The sequence below is a fragment of the Nerophis lumbriciformis genome, linkage group LG17, assembly GCF_033978685.3.
Source record: "Nerophis lumbriciformis linkage group LG17, RoL_Nlum_v2.1, whole genome shotgun sequence".
Classification (NCBI taxonomy): domain Eukaryota; kingdom Metazoa; phylum Chordata; class Actinopteri; order Syngnathiformes; family Syngnathidae; genus Nerophis; species Nerophis lumbriciformis.
In genome coordinates this window covers 23,780,688-23,804,000 of record NC_084564.2, presented here as the reverse complement: position 1 = coordinate 23,804,000, position 23,313 = coordinate 23,780,688, and the positions used below count along the sequence as shown (strand labels likewise).

Sequence of the window (23,313 nt, the reverse complement as noted above, 5' to 3'; positions counted from 1 at the left end):
AAGCTTGTGGCATCGTATTAAAAAAGACTTGAGGCTGTAATTGCTGCCAAAGGTGCATCAACAATTAGCATTTTTTTTTAAACCTTTTCACAATGTCATTATGGAGTATTGTCTGTAGAATTTTGAGGACGAGAATTAATATTCCCTTTTGGAATAAGGCTGTTACATGGCAAAATGTGGAAAAAGTGAAATGCTGTGAATAGTTTTCGGATGCACTGAAACTCCTGCCTTTGGTTCTGCAGGGCCACTAGCATACACACATAGAGAAACATAGACGTAAGGTAACGTAGTAGAAATAGATCAGCCCTATAAGGTAATGACTCGTTCTTCATCCCAATTCAGACATTTCCTGAAAGTTTCATGAAAATCCACCCAGGTAAACATATTGATGATTAACATACAAATGTATCACCACAATTATAAGACTTATCTCGAGAAATCATTCTGAAAAAGACACGCAGGGAGATCCATACATGTAAACCAACAAGCCATGCCAAACAACTTCTCCTCAAGAAAGTAAGAGCTTTTCTTCCAGACACTCTCACATGCCAGTCGAACAGGTTGGGCAAGTGAGGAGTAATAATGCTCGTTTCATTATAGTGATGATTATTGAAGATAAGAGTCATTAAACAAAACTGTTGAGCAGCAAAAACATATGATTAAAAGATGAAAAAATAATACATTTAGTTCTATATTCATGATTATGTTCAGGTCAACACGGTGATATAAATATAGCATTTGTGTCTACCACCAAGGATAAAGCACAGGTTTAGATGCCAAATCTACTTCATTTCCACCATACTTTATGACTGTTATGCTCCTCCTACTATAAAGCAGTCTAGTTAAAATGTAATATTTTGCAACATTCCGGCTGAAATCTCGTGAGATCTCGTCGTAAATGGGTACGTGTGATCTCCATCGCGCTCCTGTTTGACTGGCAAGCTGGGACTCTGCTGCGCGGCTTAATTTCATTGTGGGAATAAGAAACAGCGGGACAGGGAGCCATCGCGCACGTTAATTATGGTCTGACTCGCAGGTCAATTCTCCTAGTCCCTCCAGCGCTCGGCGAGGAGAAAAGACAGAAATTTCATTTTAATGATTTTCATTATATGTCTAATACATAATTTAGTCCCAGTTAAGTTCATGACTAATGGCCGCCCACACACACACATCTGCACAGACTATCCCCCCCACAGGGTCGACCTTTTTAACCAGGTTAGCCCATTGCCATGGCAACCTGATAACAGTCACAGCAGCTTCCTTTGCCCACTGTCTTTTAATGTGTCATTGTCGCTTAAGTTGAGTGCTCGCACCCTTTCAAAACAAGAGCCCGATCACCTGCCAAGTTGTTTACTAGCATTGGATTGTGATATTTCATCAGCTTGACAGACGCACAGATAAAGAAAGAGTGACCCTAATTGCTGCGTCCCCCTCCGGCGCAATTATCTTCTCCCTCTACTATCCATCCCTCCCTCCATCCTTCTGTCTCTGCTCCGTCATTCCCTCGCTCTTTTCGCGGTCGAACATAATTTGAGTGCAATTAACTTGCCTTAAAAGCCCCGGCTGCTTTTAACGCCGCGAATTAGAGGGGTGGCAGATGCAGTGGTGGTGGGGGTGGGGGTCGGCGACAGAAGGGAGGCAAAGGGGGGTGAGCGGGTTGATGGCGGCGGGGAGGGAGAGAGCGAGGCGAGGAGAGTGAAAGTCAATGTCAGTGGCGCTCGGCGAGCGAGAGGTGTGTTTGACCTCACTAACTGAGACAGTAAAACACTTGAGGCCGGCCGTGTTGCAGGAGCCAACTTGTTATTGTTTGATGCCTTGTAAAAGATGGGGGGGGGGGGGTCATTCTCCAGCTGCCTTGCTGCACCTGTTAACGATTGAGTTACCCCATATTTGAAGTGCATCCAATAGTCATTTAAACATACAGAACTTAATTGTTTTAACTAAATATGTACAGGTGTTTCACCTTGTATATAGTGGAACCTCGATTTGTAAACCCTTTTATTTACAGCCGTTTCGGTTTACGAACGTTCTGCCATTTTGATGACATCACTTCCTGTACACACGGACATGGCCATTTTCGAAGAGGCGGGGTCCCCTACATCACATCCTGTACACACACACTGCAAAAACTGAAATCTAAGTAAGATTAAATATCTCAAATAAAGGTGATATTTGCTTATTTTCTGTCTGATAAGATAATTCTTCTCACTAAGAAGATTTTATGTTAGAGTGTTTTACTTGTTTTAAGGGTTAGGGTCCTAAATTATCTCAGTAAGATATTACAGCTTGTTGCTGAGATTTTATGACCTATATTGAGTAAAACATGCTTGAAACTAGAATATCAACTGTTGCAAAGCTGTGTCATCAACACTCACAAGTATAAAACTACTTTTTTAAAGTAATAATTTCTTATTTCAAGTATGAAAAAAAAAATCATGACTTTGACACAATTGTTTGTCATATTAAAACAGATGACAGACAAATGGACTTTGCTGTTTTATTTTCAATGAAACAATAGAAAAAACATACTCATATAGTAGTACAGTTATTAGTGAGAAAATACTTATTTTAAGGTGTTTTTGGGTTCATTGAGGTTAGCTAATTTTACTTGTTTTGGAAAGTCTTGACATGCCAAATGTTCTTGTTCTATTGGCAGATAATTTTGCTTAATTCAAATAAAATACCCCTAATTTTTGTATTTTTTTTTTTCTTGTTTTTGAACACTTGAACACTGACTTTATGCAGTGAAGGCACGGCCATTTCGAAGAGCTTTGACGGCGAGTGGCGCTTCTGACCTGTTGATTTCTACAATTGTCGTACCTTGCGCCGGTCAGAGCTGTCTTCGAGTTCCCTTTGTGTGATCAGAAACGCTTAAAATCCAAACTCACATTTTAGCTAGTTAGCCTATGGCTCGCGGCACTTTCAGTTCGAGGATTTAATTATCAAAAGGGACTTCACAAAAATTGTGATGAGACTGTAAAAGATGCCCCAGCAGACTTTTATGACAGCGAAGGAGAAGGCACTGCTGGGACACAAGCCGATGAAGGATCGCCTCACACTGCTAGTTTGTGCTAACGCTAGCGGTGACTACGTGAAGCCACTGCTCGTTTATCGCTCCGAAACTGCCAGAGTGTTCAACAATGCCACAAATATTTGCAGAGGCAAGGTAAAATGTCTTTTTTATTGTAGCAACATGGTGCTAACGTTTGCGCGAGTGCACCAACAAGACTTACGTGTGTGTGTGTGTGTGTGTGTGTGTGTGTGTGTGTGTGTGTGTGTGTGTGTGTGTGTGTGTGTGTGTGTGTGTGTGTGTGCGTGTTGACATTTATGCAATTTGGTAGTCAGAATGTCATTCAGGAACGCTTTTTAAAAGATTTACTGAACTGCAAGTCCATGATTTGCTCAAAACTTGGTGACAATAAGTATAGTAAGAAGTAAGTGCACTTTTTTAAAATGTCAGATAGGTATTAATACACTATATTGCCAAAAGTATTTGGCCACCTGCCTTGACTCACATATGAACTTGAAGTGCCATCCCATTCCTAACCCATTTTCCATTCCTATACCTTTTGCAGCTATGACAGCTTTAACTCTTCTGGGAAGGCTGTCCACAAGGTTGCGGAGTGTGTTTATAGGAATTTTCCACCATTCTTCCAAAAGCGCATTGGTGAGGTCACACACTGATGTTGGTCGAGAAGGCCTGGCTCTCAGTCTCCGTTCTAATTCATCCCAAAGGTGTTCTATCGGGTTCAAGTCAGGACTCTGTGCAGGCCAGTCAAGTTCATCCACACCAGAGTTTTTCATCCTTGTCTTTATGGACCTTGCTTTGTGCACTGGTGCACAGTCATGTTGGAAGAGGGAGGGGCCCGCTCCAAACTGTTCCCACAAGGTTGGGAGCATGGAATTGTCCAAAATGTTTTGGTATCCTGGAGCATTCAAGGTTCCTTTCACTGGAACCAAGGGGCCAAGCTCAACTTCTGAAAAGCAACCCCACACCATAATTCCTCCTCCACCAAATTTCACACTCCGCACAATGCAGGCCGAAATGTACCGTTCTCCTAGCAACCTCCAAACCCAGACTCGTCCATCAGATTGCCAGATGGAAAAGTGTGATTCATTACTCCAAAGAACGCGTCTCCATTATTTTAGAGTCCAGTGGCGACGTGCTTTACACCACTGCATTCGACATTTTGCATTGTCCTTGGTGATGTATGGCTTAGATGCAGCTGATCGGCCATGGAAACCCATTCCATGAAGCTGTCTGTGTACTGTACGTGGGCTAATTGGAAGGTCACATGAATTTGGAGCTCTGTAGCAACTGACTGTGCAGAAAGTCTTTGCACTATGCGCTTCAGCATCTGCTGACCCCTCTTTGTCAGTTTACGTGGCCTACTGCTTCATGGCTGAGTTGCTGTTGTTCCCAAACTCTTCCATTTTCTTATAATAAAGCCGAAAGTTGACTTTGGAATATTTAGGAGCGAGGAAATTTCACGACTGGATTTGTTGCACAGGTGGCATCCTATGACAGTTCCACGCTGGAAATCACTGAGCTCCTGAGAGTGGCCATTCTTTCACAAATGTTTGTAGAAACAGTCTCCATGCCTAAGTGTTTGATTTTATACACCTGCGGCCGGACCAAGTGATTAAGACACTTGATTCTGATCATTTGGATGGGTGGCCAAATACTTTTGGCAATATAGTGCACTAGGTACTAATAAATAATGTAGTAAACACACCTCAATCAACTTTAAATAGCGCACCATTTACATCTGCATTTACTCTTCCTTAGTTTAACCAGATGTTTAAACAAATGTAACCCATTTTTCATTTTGTTGGCGCAGTTGACGTGTTGCGCTGTTATTGTGAAGCAGAGAGAGAGATGCAGCCTTGACAAAAATCCACTGTGTTGACGAGAGACGTGACGGTTGTCAATAAAGAACGTGCCTCTCGATTCCCTTGTTACGGTCTGTCTTTTATGCTGGGCTTCATCTAATTACAAAACCTTGGTTACACAAACAAGCTTATTTACATTTTCGGATGCCAGCACTGCTCTCTTTTTTGTACTAACTACCTCTAGTTTGTATGACGTTAGTCAGCAATATGAACAACATCTTGCCACACCTTAGGGACTGCGTGGCGCGGTTGGGAGAGTGGCCGTGCCAGCAACCTGAGGGTTCCTGGTTCAATCTCCACCTTCTACCAACCTCGTCACGTCCGTTGTGTCCTTGAGCAAGACACTTCACCCTTGCTCCTGATGGGTCGTGGTTAGGGCCTTGCATGGCAGCTCCCGCCATCAGTGTGTGAATGTGTGTGTGAATGGGTGAATGTGAAAATAGTGTCAAAGCGCTTTGAGTACCTTGAAGGTAGAAAAGCGCTATACAAGTATAACCCATTTACCATTACACCTGGTCTCCACAGATGTTATGTGGCTGTCTATTTCAAAAAGGCATTGTTTAATTTATCTGTGGTAAACACGGATAAACTTAATCAGCGTAGTTTGTTGTCCTCTGTTTGCTGTCTTTGCAGCATTCATGCTAGCAACGTTCATGTTTTGCTTTAAGATGCTATTTTAAACTTGATGTGCGCCAATAAGAAAGTTTGTCGCTGCAATACTACTAACTAATGACCTCAGTTTTGTCTAAACTTCAGTCGGAGTTTGTTTTGAAGGGCACATCGCTCTAACTATCAGCACACTGGGGTGTGACGTGATCACTGCCCCTGCAATGCGCAGTCAAAACAGACGCTGTGATTAATCTTTCATTCATTTATGGTAACGGGATTATTTTTTTGTATTAATCACATCGGTAACGTGTTAACGTTGACAGCCCTAATAGTGACTTCAAAATGTGCAGTTTTTTTTTTTTTTACTAAAATAGGGTCAAAGTAGGTCCTCAGCCTTCCCGGTAAGGTCTATTCAGGTGTACTGGAGAGGAGGCTACGCCGGATAGTCGAACCTCGGATTCAGGAGGAACAGTGTGGTTTTCGTCCTGGTCGTGGAACTGTGGACCAGCTCTATACTCTCGGCAGGGTCCTTGAGGGTGCATGAGAGTTTGCCCAACCAGTCTACATGTGCTTTGTGGACTTGAAGAAGGCATTCGACCATATCCCTCGGGAAGTCCTGTGGGGAATGCTCAGAGAGTATGGGGTATCGGACTGTCTGATTGTGGCGGTCCGCTCCCTGTACGATCAGTTTCAGAGCTTGGTCCGCATTGCCGGCAGTAAGTCGGCCACGTTTCCAGTGAGGTTTGGGCTGCCCTGTCACCGATTCTGTTCATAACTTTTATGGACAGAATTTCTAGGCACAGTCAAGGCGTTGAGGGGATCCGGTTTGGTGGCTGCAGGATTAGGTCTCTGCTTTTTGCAGATGATGTGGTCCTGATGGCTTCATCTGGCCAGGATCTTCAGCTCTCACTGGATCGGTTCGCAGCCGAGTGTGAAGCGACTGGGATGAGAATCAGCACCTCCAAGTCCATGGTTCTCGCCCGGAAGAGGGTGGAGTGCCATCTCCGGGTTGGGGAGGAGAACTTGCCCCAAGTGGAGGAGTTCAAGTACCTCGGAGTCTTGTTCACGAGTGAGGGAAGAGTGGATCGTGAGGTTGACAGGCGGATCGGTGCGGCGTCTTCAGTAATGCGGACGCTGAATCGATCCGTTGTGGTGAAGAAGGAGCTCAGCTGGAAGAAAAAGCTCTCAATTTACCGGTCGATCTACGTTCCCATCCTCACCTATGGTCATGAGCTTTGGGTTATGACCGAAAGGACAAGATCACGGGTACAAGCGGCCGAAATGAGCTTCCTCTGCCGGGTGGCGGGGCTCTCCCTTAGAGATAGGGTGAGAAGCTCTGCCATACAGGAGGAGCTTAAACTAAAGCCGCTGCTTCTCCACATCGAGAGGAGCCAGATGAGGAGGTTCGGGCATCTGGTCAGAATGCCACCCAAACGCCTCCCTAGGGAGGTGTTTCGGGCACGTCCGACCGGTAGGAGGCCACGGGGAAGACACAGGACACGTTGAGAAGACTATGTCTCCCGGCTGGCTTGGGAACGCCTCGGGATCCCCCGGGAGGAGCTGGACAAAATGGCTGGGGAGAGGGAAGTCTGGGCTTCCCTGCTTAGGCTGCTGCCCCCGCGACCCCACCTCGGATAAGCGGAAGAAGATGGATGGACTAAAATAGGGACATTTGTCAAGGCTAGAACCAATTATTCATGTTTACTTTGTTTCTTATGGGGAAGTCTACTTCACGATACAAACTTTTCGGTTTACAAACCATGTTCAAGAACCAATTCAGTTTGTAAATCGAGGTTCCACTGTACTTCCTTATTTGTGTAACGGATGCCAGCTAGCTTAGCTGTGTTGTAGAACTTTAAGTAGATTTAATTCCCCAACACCTCAAGAGCTGCGCTAGTCACTAGGTTGCCAGCCTGGGCTTTTACTCGACTCTCAGGCAACAGGGTTGTGTGGTTGCGGGTTAAAGCAAATAAACGTTGCATATAGCGTTTTGAGGGCAACTACGAGACAATGCACCCAGTAGTTCCAAATTGCTATACTTAGGACACCCCAAAGGGTGAGTGTGCAGCGATGGACCCTAAACACACGCAATAATCACCATCTTGGCTAAATGTAACGGAAGGGACTAACTTGAGTGGTTGCAAAACACATTTAAAAAGAAAAGAAAAAGAAGGATCGGATAAATTGTAAATGTCTATTTCTAAAATCTAGAACAAATCAATGCAAAAAAAAAATCCCACAAAGTTCATTTGAAATACATTTTCTTGAAAAATCAAACAAAAATGAAAAAATATAGTTTTTTTTAAACCAATACTGTCCATATCGATTTTTTTTTTTTAATTTTTTTTTTTACAATAATTCTTTTTTATTCAATTAAAATTAAGGCTGCAACTATTAATTATTTTAGTATCGAGTGTCTACCGATTAGTTTGTTTGATTTATCGAATAATCGAATAAAATACACTTTATAGTCTCAATGCGTCTTTAAGGGAAAATAGTTGAAATAAACATTTTCTGCTTCCATCGCCTTCATTCTTTTTTTCTAAAAAAAAAAATATGCAGAGGTAAATTTCACTTTAAACATGTGTGCATTGATATGAAAAAAAACAAAAAACTAATCTGCTGTTCACAGCCACAGATTATAGCACCCTCACACCACCGCTCTCATGTACACTCCATTGCTGCGGCCATGCTGAAACTATGTCAGCGTGTATAAAGTTCCGGGCAATCAATGCGGTCGGGATTTAAATCATTTTTAAATGATTAATCGAAGCAACAATATGAATTGAAGCTAATCCAATTAAGGCAAGGCAAGTTTATTTATAGAGCACAACTCGTACACAAAGCAATTCAAAGTGCTTTACAAAAGGCAAAAATAAAAATATTAAATAGTCATAAAGGAAATCATAATTTATATTAAAAATCTGGAAAATAAAATCATTATACAAACAATCATAATTACAATTTAAATCAATCAAAAAGTGTTGACTAAAGACTTTCAATTGTCATATGCACAATCAAAATGTTTTCAGCCTGGACTTCAACATTTCCAACGTTGAGGCCTGTCTCAAATCTTCTGGAAGACTATTCCAGATTTTAGGAGCAATAATCAATTGAATTTATTAATCGTTGCAGCCTTAAATAAAATACTGTACAGCAGAGGTTACCTACCCGTTAATTGCAAATTACTACCGGTCGATCCGCCCTGCGATGAGGTGGCGACTTGTCCAGGGTGTACCCCGCCTTCCGCCCGATTGTAGCTGAGATAGGCTCCAGCGCCCCCCCGCGACCCCAAAGGGAATAAGCGGTAGAAAATGGATGGATGGATGGATACCGGTCGATCCAGAAAATATTAGAAAAAAACCGATGTATTAATATGACATTAGTGACACCCCGACCCGGGGAGTGACCAGCAGACCGCAAACAGGCACTCATTTTAACCTCTGAACACGCCGGCACGCCTCTGCCTTTTTCTCTTCAGCTTCACATCCCGCCGCTTTTGACACTGCGGCCACACCAGACGAGCGCAGCTGCCCACTACACTCTCACAAAAATCATCAAGCTGCAACAATGCATTAAGGCTGACTGTTGTCAACTTTTTCTAGCATACAAAATTAAACAAATCTTTCCTCAAGCACGACCATCATCGCTCGCCTACGGCGGGAAGCTAACAAGCCAAAAAATTGTCTGAACATTGCTCCAAAGTTATGCTTTTGCGTTGATTTATTGTGTATACAAAAGTAAACATTGGCATGTGCAAAGGCAGTAAAATATAATAAAACAAGGCGGCAGCTAAAGACGGACTTCCCCGTGTATCCCCTCTTTATCACACAGGAAAAATCCGACAGGTGAAAGAAAAGCTGATTTTACTGCTTCCGCGCTTACGTAAGACAACCATGAGACTAGCGTCCCATATGTAACAATAGGATGAACAAATATACGACGGTACTAAGACTATAGTGTCCATGAACAGCTAGCTTTTAGAGTAGGAGTGCCCTAAGTGCGGCATAGGGGCCGTCTGTGGCCCGTGACTCGTTAGTCATTGGCCCTAGGCACATTGCAAAAAACAAGCAAAAAAAAAAACCCATCAAAAATTGGGAAAACAGCAAGAAGAACAATAAGAAAAACAAATGTTGACAACAGCCAAAAATAACAACACAAACCTTTGTCTTTAAAAAAATACAAATAAATTATATGTAGATTTATACATAATATACATACATATACTAGGGGTGTAACGGTACACAACAATTTTGGTTCGGTACGTACCTCGGTTTAGAGGTCACGGTTCGGTTCATTTTTGGTACAGTAAGAAAACAACAAAATAACATTTTTTGGGTTATTTATTTACCAAATTTGCAAAATCTTCCACCAAAAATATTTTTCTTAGTGGAATACTTGATTTGAAGTAATCAGAACCTTGGATAGGTCAGTAATTCATAATAACATTGATTTTGATTCAATATTATGTTTTGAGCAATGACAGTTTGAAAGAAAAAAAACAGCTTTGTTTTATTAGTCAACATTGCAACTTTTTCTAAATTACATTTAACCTTTAAGCTTTTTTATTTTAGTTTTGTTATGTTTTTGTTCATTTTAATAGTATTTTTAGAATGTGCCGTGGGTCTTTAAAACATTAGCTGTGGGCCGCAAATGGCCTCCGGGGCACACGTTTGACACCCCTGCTATAGATAATAACAAATTAAATCTGATAAATCTATGGATAAAAAGCAGAGCCTGGCGACGCATGCGCGTTTATCATAACTCTCTTGCTCTCTCTGTCTCTGCTCCTCCCTCACGAATGCTGCTGCGCGCACAATTTGTTTTGTTTTTAACCCCTTCTTAACTCTGAACGTACATTGAAAATACACGCAACCCTAACTCAAAATGCCGGACATTTGAGGCATTTATGAAACTCCGCCCTGACAGCTCCGCAAAAGAGGACATGGTCAGTCTATCGTAGCCCGTTAGCTGCTAGCATGCCGTGTGTTGTGCCTCGGTGTGCATTGTTTACACAACCTCCGTTACGCTACTTAATATGTCCGTGTGGAAACTCGTTCGGTACACCTCGTACCGAAACGGTTCAATACAAATACACGTACCGTTACACCCCTAAGATATACACATACACTACAGGCCAAAAGTTTGGACACACCTTCTCATTCAATGTGTTTTCTTTATTTTCATGACTATTTACATTGTAGATTGTCACTGAAGGCATCAGAACTATGAAAGAACACACGTGGAGTTATGTACTTAACAAAAAAAAGTTAAATAACTGAAAACATGTTTTATATTGTAGTTTCTTCAAAATAGCCACCCTTTGCTCTGATTACTTTTTCGCACACTCTTGGCATTCTCTCCATGAGCTTCAAGAGGTAGTCACCTGAAATGGTTTTCACTTCACAGGTGTGCTTGAAGCTCATCGAGAGAATGCCAAGAGTGTGCAAAGCAGTAATCAGAGAATATAAAACATGTTTTCAGTTATTTCACTTTTTTTTGTTAAGTACATAACTCCACGTGTTCATTCATAGTTGTGATGCCTTCATTGACAATCTACAATGTAAATAGTCATGAAAATAAAGAAAACGCATTGAATGAGGAGAAGGTGTGTCCAAACTTTTGGCCTGTACTGTAAATAAACACACACACACACACACACACACACACCTACACACATACACACAATATACGTAGGAGTAGATCTTGCTTTAGTTTTTGGCTGAGACCAGGGATCTTGGGCTCGAAAAGGTCGGTGACTTTCAATTCATTTCAAGTATTGATTTCCCAAATTTACTACAAAATTATATGAAAACTAAGCCCTTTTAATTTTGAATTTGGAAAAATCATATACAAGTTGAGCACTAGGCTTCAAAATGCATTTATTATATTATTAAACATCCAGTACGCACTGCAGGTCCAGAAATGTTGGTTTCGCTACCAACAGAGCCAGATAGTTCACGAGTTAAGAGTTACACAACATTATGCAAAATATCTCTGTGTGCTTAACTTAACAAAAGTTTAGCTAAGGATGAATATCAAAGAGCAAATAGAGCAGCGGCTTGTTGAAATAAAATGCTTTTCGCATAACTGTCCAGTTATGCGAGTTCATCTTGTATGCCAATTGTTCACCAAATACCGCCTGCATTTGGTATTATGCAATGATGTCATTTCCTGTCATCTGAACTCTTAGAGAAGTAGCTAAAGTTACCAAAATATTAAACCAATATGATGCAGTCCACCATAAAGCAATTTTGCAGCACCCTTATGGATGCATTATTGGGTTGCAGTAGAACTCAAACAAGTGTATGTATATAAAACTAATAAGGCTTTGGTCCTTGGATGCGCTGATTAAACTGACATAAATAAAGACACTCGCTGAATAACAATGAACAGCGTCGCTTGTTTTACTTTCCCTTATTTAAAAATGTCCTTTTCATTCGCTCGCTTCCTTCCACATTCTGTCCCTCCTTTCCTTCTCTTGCCTCCCCCCTTCCTCATCTGCTGCTCTCTCAATCGCTCTCCCTCTTTCTCTCTGTGAAGGTCATGCAATTGATTTTCCTCTGTCTATTCATTTTTCAAGACTGGCTTTGAAACGTGGGAAGCAGACAAAAGCCACAGCGGCCCCTCCCCTTTTTCGCTTGCTCCCTCTCCTCCAGCCTTCTTGCTTCCTTCCCTTGGCTGCGTCTCGGCCATCCAAAAACCCTCGGACAAGGGGTGACTGTGGAGGAATGCGACCTCCCCCCTACTCTCCTCCAACACACACACACACACACACACACACACGGATCTGTGCACCTTGCACTCCTTTATTCCTTCCTCATTTGTCCCTTCCTCTCCATTCATACAAACTCCGGCCACATTCCGCTTACGGAATTAAAGTCATGCATCACACTTAAACCTCAGCCAATGCATTGTGGGTAGACATGTTCAAGCTGATGTCCAAATTAGCATTACATTTTCAGTCGGGCCACCACTGCAGTGACCGTTTGGATGGCTTGTCAAAAGAACCGCCAGTAATAACAAAAGAGCTCACGTGCATGTCATTGAACGTAATACACATGATTAAATCGCCAGTCAAGGAAGTAAAAAAAAACACCTTGCCATTAAATAGTGCAAAAAAAACCTGCACCATTTTTACACAAATATAACCAACCTAACACAATAGCTTTTTAAAAAAAATATTTTTTTAAATTTCTAATTCATTTAGTTTAGTAAAAAAAAAATTGTTTAATAGTTTATGCAAAAAAAGCCAAGATGACTTTTTACAGCCATTTTCCCATGATAGATGGTGGGTTGTCTCTCATTGGCTAGCATCCCCATGCTGCCCCGCCCCCTTGGCTGCACACTGACTTAACACAAACAAACGATTAATTGTACTGACAGCATCAGCACCTGCTAGCTCGTCTGGTAGACACAAACCACCAAATACAGTTTATCATTTGAACCCTTAACAACTTAAGTACTCACAAGGATTTAGTCAAAAAGTCAGACAAAAGTTAAAACACTATAGGCTATATTACCTCGGAAGTGCACTCATTCATAAATATTGTCAAAAAAGAAAAAAAATCACACACAATTTAAACACTGTATTATTTTAGAAACTAAATATACACATTTGGTTAGAAATTATACAAAATTGAAGTTCTATACTGTATTTTTAGAAGGAGATTATTATGCAAATTTAGTCGAAAATCATGCAAACTTTATAGATACGTTATTACTTTAGATAGTAAATCTAATTTAGTAGAAAATCAAACAAATTACAAACATATAACTTTCTAAGTGGTTAATTTTTTGCAAATTTGATAGAAAATCATAGAAAATATAAGTCTTATATTACTTAGGAACTTGGATTTTTTTTTTAAATCTAGTAACACAAAAATGAAGTCCTATAGTTTTGGAAATGGACTGTTGATAAAATGCTGTTGAAAATCATGCAAACTTTATAAGCAATATTTTCAGAAAGTAAATCTAATTTAGTAGAAAATCATACAAAATACAAACATTTTAATACTTTCCATGTGGCGGTTTTTTCTTTTTCAAATTTAATGGAATATCATTGAACATATAAGCCCTGTACTATTTTGGAATTGGACTTTTTTCTAAATATAGTAGAAAATTATACAAATTGAAGTTCTATATTTTTGGAAGCAGACTGCTGTGAAAATGTTGTTGAAAATCATGCAAACGTTATAAGTATTATATTAGTTTAGAAATTAAATCAAATTTAATAGAAAATCATACAAAATGTAAACATGATATAACTTTCCAAATGGTCAATTTCGCAAATTAAATAGAATGTTGTGGAAAATTTAAGCCCTTTATTACTTTGGAACTGGGCTTTTTTCCAACTTTAGTAGAAAATCATAGAACATTTAGGCACATTATTACTTCAGAAGTAACATTTTCTAAGTTAGTAGAAAATTATATAAACTTTACACACTAAAATTAATACATTATTAGTGCTGTCAAATGAATATTAATCACACTTTTGCCGTTATATTAATCATGTATAATCACAGTTGCTACAAAAAGTGTTGCATTTGTGTTGACAACATAGTCATTGTGTTCTCCACTAATGTTTTTTTTCAATTGTTTACTGTTTGGTGTCAATGTACTCGCAGCGTTCCTTAAAGGCGGCTGCCTCAATAACATGTTTTGCTTTTATATGGTATTTCAAAATTGTTGTGCTGCAATGAGAGAAACCATCACTGCGATACATGCAAATTACCTTGGTTTTATCTGAAGTCCCGTCGGGGTGTATTTTGAAGCGAAATTTGCCACGAGTCTGAGTTTCCTCACCCATCTTTGAACACGGCATCTCACACCGCATTGTAGGTAACCATCCATAGTAAAGAAGCATGTGGCTCAAAATAAATTGCATTATTAATCTGCGTTCATACATGATTATTACGATATTTTTGTGATTGATCACATTCATTAAATCGACACACCCAAATATTATATATAAACCAGGGGTGTCAAACAAATTTTAAGCTCAGGGGCCGCATGGAGGAAAATCTGTGCACACGCGGCCCGGACTATTAAAATCATGGCAATAAAACTAAAACATACAGACAACACTTAGATTTTTTTCTTTGTCTTACTTTGGCCAAAAATAGAACAAACACATTCTGAAAATATTACAATAAAAATATAGAAAAAAATACCGGCAGCGGTAAAGTTGAGATCCATGAAGGAAAGAAGAAAGTGAATGAATGTTTATAACTGAATACATTTACATATGCATAAAATGTTTTTTTCTTTTGTATTATTTTTTTTATGAATCAAGTAACGTTTATGACAACCTTTTTCCAAAACACAATATATAACAGAATAATGCATACATTTATCATTTGTTTTCAAAACGGTTACAAGAAAGTGAGACCCCAAAAATGTACTGTGGGACCCCATTTTTATGACTTGATAGGGTCCCAGGGACCCCATTTAGAAAATTCCTAGCGCCAACACTGATGGAGTATTGGTGCATGCAAAACAGCAGCAGGTGGCTGTGGCCTGCGAGCCGGTTCTAATACTAATCAAATATCATCCCGGGGGCCATAGATAATTAATTTGTGGGCCGGATCTGGCCTGTGGGCCTTGACACATAGGATTCAAACAGCAAAATATTGAGAAGTGGAGAAATCAACATTGGCTAAAGCTGCCTAAATGCCACAACAAAGGATACAAATGAAATGGATAGAGATAACTTGGCAGTATAGAGGTCTCATTATTGAGACTTCTTCTAACCAAAAAGCCTTTTTTGCCTTCTTGCAACGGCCCTTCTTGTGTGCGAAACAACTAAAGCAATAAAAGTAATAAGTAGTCATTTTTATTACTCTTACATTTGTTTAGTACTTGTATTTATTCTTTTTATGAATGAATCTGTATGTCATGTGACTTAGATGTTAATTTAGGTGCAGTATCATTTCCGACCTACAGTTAAAAGGCTGTTTGCAACATTTACACAGAAGACTAGAGGGCACCAACTTTCCAATGTATTTTAAGCGTTATATCCCACCCTCTTACAGCTTCTTGGACGTAATGGCGTGATTACATATGTACTTAACATATGCATGCGATTTGGAGAAAAATGGTAACGATTTGGGATGTGGGCCGAGGATGTCGTTGTGGCTTGTGCAGCCCTTTGAGACACTCGGGATTTAGGGCTATATAAGTAAACATTGATTGACATTGATTGATTGATTTGGATAGCTAGCGTTAGATGTCATTGAATCTATATTGTATCATAACAACAACAATACTGCAAATTGTTTGTTGCTTCTCTGGACTGCTTTTGTATGTGTGCATACGCTCTCTGTGTGTACATGTGGACGAGACAGGGTTAGAGACTGCCGTAAACACCATTTATTTGATCTGGCCCGGTACATTTTTTTCTATTACATATACTTAGTAATCGTGAAAAATATAGACAATTGTGAAACAAATCTGTGCTGTTAAACCACTAATGGTAACACAGGCTAGCCGAAGGTGTTGTTTTTGTTTTTTTTGCTTAGGAAAATGTAACTCCGAGCAAGTTGCAAACATCCATCCATCCATCCATTTTCTACCGCTTATTCCCTTTTGGGGTCGCGGGGGGCGCTGGAGCCTATCTCAGCTACAATCGGGCGGAAGGCGGGGTACACCCTGGACAAGTCGCCACAGCCACTTTTAAAGAATAGAATTTGTTCGTAACCCGAGAACCACATGTGGTGTGGTTTCCTCTCTCATACCAAAGTCATGCATGTGATGCTAATTGGAGACTCTAAAACCTATGTGTCAAAGTCAAGGCCCGCGGGCCAGATCCGGCCCACGAATGAATTATCTATGTCCCCCGGGATGATATTTGATTAGTATTAGAACCGGCCTGCAGGCCACAGCCACCTGCTGCTGTTTTGCACGCACCAATACTCCATCAGTGTTGGCGCTAGGAATCTTTTAAATGGGGTGCTAGGGACCCGATCAAGCCATAAAAATGGGGTCCCACAGTAAATTTTTGGGGTCCCACTTTTTTGTAACCGTTTTGAAAACAAATGATAAATGTATGCATTATCCTTTTATATCTCACATTTTATATTATATTTTGGAAAAAGGTTGTCATAAACGTTACTTAATTCCATCTATCCATCCATTTTCTACCGCCTGTCCCTTCCGGGGTTGCGGGGGGGTGCTGGAGCCTATCTCAGCTGCATTCAGACGGAAGGCGGGGTACACCCTGGACAAGTCGCCACCTCATTGCAGGGCCAACACAAATAGACAGACAACAGTCACAATCACATTCACACACTAGGGCCAATTTAGTGTTGCCAATCAACCGATCCCCAGGTGCATGTCTTTGGAGGTGGGAGGAAGCCATAGTACAACCCACGCAGACACTAGGAGTACATGCAAACTCCACACAGAAAGATCCCGAGCCCAGGATCGAACCCAGGAACTTCGTATTGTGAGGCACACGCACTAACCCCTGTTTCACCGTGCTGCTTGTTACTTAATTCATTTAAAAAATACAAATAAAGACAACTTCAGATTGTTTTATTTGTCTTACTTTGGCCAAAAATAAAACTAACATATTCTGAAAATATAAAAAAAAAAAAAAAAAAAAAAAAAAAAAAAAAAATACCAGCAGCGGTAAAGTTACTTCATTAATTAAAATAAATAAATACAAAAGAAAACAATTTTTTATGCATATGTACATTTATTCAGTTATAAACATTAATTCGCTTTCTTCTTTCCTTCATGGATCTAAACTTTACCGAAGCCGGTAAAAAATGTTTCTATATTTTTATTGTAATATTTTCAGAATGTGTTTGTTCTATTTTTGGCCAAAGTAAGACAAAGAAAACAATCTGAACTTGTCTTTATTTTTTTGTTTTAATGCCATGATTTTATTAGTCCGGCCCACGTGTGCACAAATTTTCCTCCATGCGACCCCTGAGATAAAATGAGTTTGACACCCCTGCTCTAAATTATCCATAGGTGGAAATGTGAATTGCTGTTTGGTCACCTGTCCAGGGTGTAGACCCGCGTTTCTGGGATAGGCTCCACCTCACTTCTGAACAAGCATCCAGTCCCAGAAGCTGGGTAGTCAATAGTGTAAATAGTTTCGGAAAAACTGTAACTAAAAGAGACTCCTACATAAAGGTATTCTTGCCTCAAAGTGTCCTTTCACAGCCAGCCGATCAATCCTTAGCGCCTCAAGAGCCCCTTTAACTCAGCCACTGTATTGACACAAGCATCTATACCCGACCAAACTTATTACACTATTAAAGCCATTATGTCTTATCGGAAACACAGTACTTTTATCGCGGTAGGAATACTTGCACCCAGCAACTAACATCCAATTTCTCTTTTTTGCCCACGTTGTTTCAACTGAGACAAGGAAGAAGAATAATCACACACACAAACATGCACCTCTAATTGTATTGTATCTGCATGGTTTCCCCTCAGTAACACTAGCAATTAGACAGGCTGTATAATTACACTGTCCTTGTTATACAGTTAATTCCTGTAATTACAAAACGCACCAATAGCTTCTCCTTTCTTTGTGCACCGTGTATCGCTTTCTCGGGCGCACATACGCACACAACAGTGTCCATATGGAAAGTCTTTGTGTGATTAAAATGCATATACACGTGCATGTTTGCAGGCTGGTGAATGAGCAAATGCCTGGCGTGTGTGCTCACATGCAAAACCCAATTAATGATGTGCGCTAATAGAGGACTGAAAATGATCCCGCTACAAATAAGAGTCTTTTTTGTTAGAGCGGAACGTAGATGCTTTGACACAAACACACAATATCTAGTGCTTTTTATTCACTTGCTTGAGAAGCTGTATCAAAAATTCTGCCTATATAAAGATAATAATACTCTCTAAGAAAAGTATTTATATTTTGTTGTTATTTATTAAAAAAACTGTTTTGATATATTTATTATGGTTGTTGTGTGTGGTTTGAATAGAAGGGTCTTCTCATAGCCTATCAATGAAATGGCAACTTAAGCAAACATATTGCTACAAGAAGAAATAATAAGCAACACAACGACTTCAAATAATAATGTTCTAACTCAGTATGTTCACAGACTGGAACTATATCCAAGTTTTGCCTTCGGATTGTAAATATGGTGGTACGTCAGTTCACAAGTTTACTTCGTTCTGCTCGTAACCCAAAATACTCGATTTCAAATCATCGTTTCCCTTTGTTTATTGTTTATTACACTAATTCTGTACATGTTCCTGACCCTCCGACTTTCAAAGTGCTGTATGTGGCTATAGTTTATCTATGAAACATATCACTGACAAATAGTATCATGAAATAATGTAACCACAGATTCGTAACACTTCATTAGCACAACAAACTAGAGTTACAATGGTCAATTGGGCAATTCCTACATCAATGTTGTCTTTTCTCTAACTCAGGGGTCGGCAACCCAAAACGTTGAAAGAGCCATATTAGACCAAAAATACAAAAAAACAAATCTGTCTGGAGCTGCAAAAAATTAAAAGCCATATATAAGTGTTATAATGAAGGCAACACATGGCGTAAGTGTCTATAGTAGCTATAATAGCCTACTATCAAAAAGACTATGTCTCGCAGGCTGAAGCAAATCTTCGTTGACAGAAATGCTAAAATTTAATATTTATTCTACACATTTTTACAACATTAGAAACCATTAGTAAATCAGAGAGTGAGATAACCCCAGTAAATTACTGGCTTTTAATGGCCAAAGGTATAGATGTGTGTGTCCAAGTTTAAGGAAACAGGCTGTCTTCTTTTATTAGATTTGTTACAATCGTTGGCAAGATAGTTAATGTTTGCTGTGGTCTGGAACAACATGGCAGGCAAACAACTATCAGAAATCCAGCCAATATTACGTACAGATAATGTGTCATGAAACATGCAAATATAAATTAGATACAAAGAGGATAAAAGTAAAGGATATTAAATGTGCTCAAATAGACCTACAAATGAGGCATATTGATGCAATATGTACATTCAGCTAGCCGAAATAGCATGTTAGCATTGATTAGCTTGCAGTCATGCTCTGACCAATGACCTATGACTGATTAGCACTCCAACAAGTCAATAACATCAACAAAGCTCACCTTTGTGCATTCACGCACAGCATGCAACTTTTGGTGGACAAAATGAGACAAAGAAAGAGTGGAAGATTTTACATGTAAAGAAACTTTACATGTAAACTTTTTTTTCCCATTTTCAATCCTTTTTTAAAAATGATCCAGGGAGTCACTAGGGCGGCAACCCGCGGCTCGGTTGCTGACCCCCGCTCTAATTTGTTCTCCTGCATTGCCCCCAAAAAATGTTTGTACTTAAATTCAATAAATCACAGAAAATTGTTTCATCTCACCTAACTGCACAACTGTGTTCACTCTAAACATCTGGCACCGGAATTTCTTGAACTATTCTTGTTGCAATCTTCAATCTTATTTTTTATGTAAACAATATAATACTGAGTTGAGGATTTCTGAAAACTGCAACTACCTCAAAGTTCTGCTGAAATCAGAGATATGATGCACAGCCAACACGCCCAAAATAACTTTCCTCTGCCTGTCACTCAACTGAGGACACAGAGGAGCTTGTAGCCACAGAAGAGAAAAACCTCACACTTACAGACCAATACTGATGACACTTTTCAACTTATAATCGCTAGTTTTGTCTCTTGGCGCTAAGTCCTTAACAGGGTCTGAAAAGTCACAAAATCTTGAAAGATCTGTGTTTGATATCTACTCTAAGCGGAAGGGAAAATTTGATTGGCTGGCTGCGTCACGTGGGATGCTGCGCCAGCTCGAAGCGCTGTACCTTAATGTTACGCTAAAGACGAGGTGACAACAAACATACAAGCACAGAACTTGTAACCTGTTAGCATTCGCTAACAAGTCAGCAGGAGGATAATTCAGATTTCCCCTTTTATGTATTTGATTGTGGCTGTGCGCCATGGCAATAAATTAGTCGCCACACCTTAAAAATTTGCGTTTTTAAAATGAAAACAAAATAAAGTAGTATAATGTATTGTAGCGTCCAGAAGAAGACACAAAGTCAGACGCTCTTTTTAGCTTTTATTGCCAATTTTATGCTAACTATTGGCCCAACTCCAACAAGTATTTTCTCCGTGCACGCACGTCCGTCTCCGTGTTTTTTTATCCTAGAAACAAGACACATCCTCATTCTTTGCCGATACGATGTGTTCACAGACCGTGGGAAAAATGAACATCATGACACACTAACATACACAATAACACTAACAGGAAGTTACAGTATAAATGGATATATATATATGGATATTTTTTTGTGCAGAATTGACTAGTGATGCCCCAAAATGTCGTCGCCCAAAAAAGACGTACTTTAATCACCGGAACAGTCTCGCCAAAACCGACGTAAGCCATACGCGCGGGGTTGTCTGAATCGGAGGCAGCATGCCAGTGATGGGGACGTACTTAAATATATTAGAGATCTTCAAAATTTAAGATAACACAGGCGGCTTTTAAAGAGAGAAAGTTCCCAGGAACGCAGAACAAGTGTTTACAACAGGCTCTCGGCAGCTCACTTTTCGTCGCGGACATGGAGCGACAGAAGTAAAGAGTCTCTAAACAGATATACAGTCTACAATAACACCAGAAATAGATGCTAAATGTGTTGCCAGTCGTTTTTAATAAATAAAGAGTGACTAAAAAGATTGGATAAATCTCTACAAACATTTTTTTCAACAAATACATTGTACAATAAGCAGCAATAGGTGAAAAACAACACGATATGTTAAAAAAAAAAATGTATTACTATAAATAACAACAGATTTTTTTTAAATGTCTGTATACACTTTTTTTTGCCTTTTTAAAGAAAATATATGCATCATTGCAAATAATGTGATGATGTTGTATTGGCATGCCACAGAAATTTTGGCAATCTAGGGGAAACCCCTGTAATTGCTTTTCCAGGATGACTTAAGTACCCTTATTCTCATTTTTCATATGGTTTCCATGACTGGAAAATTGGTCAGTCCTTTTCCAGGTTTTCCAGGATGCGTCGAAAGCCTGTTTCGACAGTAGAAAAAAATATACAACTCTTGTATTGGATTCGATTAAATTATGCATGTGTACCTAATGTTTTGTCTGTTTAGTCTCTAATGTTTGGTTGAGACAGATTCAGACTTTCTCCATTATACCCTTAGCGGACATTTACACACAGAGCAAAATATGGCTACGCTAACAAGAATAGTGTCGTCAGTGGCTTGGATTTGCGGCAACACATGTGAAACAATTGACTGCGCGTTGCAAAGTTTGTTTGAAAAAGGCGGCAGCACAGCGAACGTATTTCAGCACCTGAAAAAGAGGCATCCAGCTGAGTGGGAGAAATGCATCTCTTTACAAGGCAAACAAGATCGTAATAAAGGACTAACTCTCGCTTACTGTGGTGAAAGTGTTTACTCAAGGTACCATGTATATAAAAAAGGAGCACGATGTAGAGCCGATCACTAAAACGGTCGCTGCGCACGTCACTAAATATGTGGTGACCATACAGTGGAAAAGACTGCATTTTATCCACTTACTAAAACAATTTAGTTCTATCAATGTTATTATTTACTTGCAAACAATGTAAAATGACAATGCACATTGTATGCGAAAGCACATTATGCTACATTTTTGTTTACAGAAGTATTTTATTGAAGATTTAAGTTTAGTCTTTATTGATTTTAATAATGGAGGTTATTTAGACTTTTATAGAAGCTCTTTAGTTTTTGGACAATTGTTCTATACAAAGAGCAATTTATATTTGTTCTAAAAAGTACAACTTTATAAACATTAGAATTTTGTTCAAAGTAAGATACCATGTATCCCTGTAAACTGTGGCATTGCTTGTCTCCTTTCAAACTACTCGTTTCTGATCAAATAAAAGTAAAACTTGTTTTAAATTACGTATGTCATTTGTATTTATTGGTTTCTTTAAAATGTTGTGAAAAATTGGTTAAATCAAAGTATGTGTGAAAAAATGAGAAATGTTATTTTTAGACCATATGACCAAGACCTAATTTAGACACAGAAGCAACAATTGCAATGCTACTCTTTATACCAGGGGTCCCCAAACATTTTGACTCGCGGGCCGCATTGGGTTAAAACAATTTGGCCGGGGGCCGAGCTGTATATAAATATATATATTTTGAGCACGATGATGTCCCGTTATCGATGAGAAAATGCATTTTTAGACTATATGATTTGCCTGAGCGGCTCGGAGACACAAAGAGTAACAAGCGGTAGAAAATGGATTAGAAAGGACAGATTAAAAAAACTAATGAGATAGGCTCCAGCACCCTCCGTGATCCCGAATAGGACAAGCGGTAGAAAATGGGTGGATGGATGGATAATAAAAAATTTAAAAATAAAATTTAAATTAAAAAAGAATAATTTGTATACTTTTTTTTTTACTTGGGACTTCCCATGGGCCGGATTTTGGACGCTGGCGGGCCGAGTCCGACCTGCAGGCCGTAGTTTGGGGACCCCTGCTTCATACAATAAGAAGAGTTTTTCGTTTCACTTTTTTTTAATTGATGTTGAGGTGGCGACTTGTCCAGGGTGTACACCGCCTACCGCCCGAATGCAGCTGGAATAGGCTCCAGCAACCCCTGTGACCCCGAAAGGGACAAGCGGTAGAAAATGGACGGATGGATCGTTGAATCAATCGAATGATTGTGTGTTGTATATTTATTAAATGTTGCCACTGACTTTTGCAGCCTATTCTTTGGTTACATTTTCCCAGAAGTGACAGGAAAGTCAAATAATAATAAAAGTATATCACCGTAC

The 23,313-nt window shown here is 39.6% G+C and overlaps 1 protein-coding gene across 2 annotated transcripts in view; it reads right to left on the bottom strand.

Annotated features, from left to right (window-relative positions):
- npas1 (neuronal PAS domain protein 1) overlaps positions 1-23,313 on the bottom strand; it is a 146,832-nt gene that overhangs the window by 85,182 nt on the left and 38,337 nt on the right. The gene's annotated exons all lie outside the window — the stretch shown is intronic.